The 1,225-nt window shown below is 47.1% G+C and overlaps 1 protein-coding gene across 1 annotated transcript in view; it reads left to right on the forward strand.

Annotated features, from left to right (window-relative positions):
- Positions 1–1,225, forward strand: part of ndp (Norrie disease (pseudoglioma)) — an 8,816-nt gene that overhangs the window by 6,620 nt on the left and 971 nt on the right. The gene's annotated exons all lie outside the window — the stretch shown is intronic.

Genomic DNA, 1,225 nt, shown 5'->3' on the forward strand with positions numbered 1-1,225 from the left:
AAGTTCCCCTCAACCCTTCAAATGATCCCTTCAGCCTGAGGGCTCTCAAGAGCTGACTTGGAACGAAGCAGCTCCCCAGAACTCATTCAGCGAGAAGAAAAATGGCGTCATTCTGTGGAAAAGAACTGCACACATGTACGCATGTTTTTACATTAACCACACGTTTACAAAAATAAATATGATGGGATATCTTAACTAGATATAAATACAAATAGTATTAGTTAGCAGTGTCCCAATTCTTAGGGAGAAAATCTTCACTTGCACTTCCCTCACTGAGTGGAACTCACTGTAGTGTTCTCAGCACCACGGGGGAGGAATGCGCCTAAGTTTACATCTTATTAGCGGAACAGTAAACTGTTCGCTAATAAGATGATCTGATCTGATCTCATCCTTCTGCTTCACTTTGGTCAAAGTCTAGAAGAATCCATCTGAAAATCAAAGTCATTGAAAAATCGGAAATTCTGCCATTTCCTCACCGTGAGCATCAGCTTGACCGGTGATGCTGTGATGGCTCTGATTGGCTGAGCCATCCAGGGACCGGGAACCAGAAGCACGTGGAGAAACATTCAGACATACGGCTGGTCATCAGACCGCCTCCAGAGGACGGTAGGTGGTCATTACCTCCTCAGGGGTTCAGTCTGCTCCCTGCAGATCTCCAGGGTCAAATAGGTCGGATTGGAACCATCAACCTTCACGTCACTCTCCAACCTTCCTGTTCTTGGTTTTAATCAAGAGTTTAAGGATTACAGTATCAGCTCCATTTTCCTCCTGAAACATTAAATTTCACCACAGTATAGTTTATGTTTCTTAGATTTATCAGTTATTTGTTTTTAAATGTTGGCTTCCATGATGATGATGATGATGATGATGATGATGATGATGATGATGAGGATGATGATGATGTGCCGGCTGTCAGGATGTAAATGTGACTGTTCGGTTGATGTGATGGGGGGGGTGATGGTCCTATCGCCGGGCAGAACAAAGACAAACGGACTTAAAGTGGCGACAGCGCTCCTGCCATGTGGCGGTGTGTGTGTGAGGTCGCTGCGGCTCCAGACAGGCTTTGGTCAAAGTGGGAACACGGTCGGCGACACGCAGCAGCTGACAGGAGGACGGGACACAGGAGGAATGCAGCGACCCACAGAGGAAGCGCCAGCCCACGGTGGCGGCACTAATCAGGCTGTGTGTGTGTGTGTGTGTGTGTGTGTGTGTGTGTGTGTGTGTG

Source organism: Cyprinodon variegatus, unplaced genomic scaffold, assembly GCF_000732505.1.
Source record: "Cyprinodon variegatus isolate N-32 unplaced genomic scaffold, C_variegatus-1.0 Scaffold1366, whole genome shotgun sequence".
NCBI lineage: Eukaryota > Metazoa > Chordata > Actinopteri > Cyprinodontiformes > Cyprinodontidae > Cyprinodon > Cyprinodon variegatus.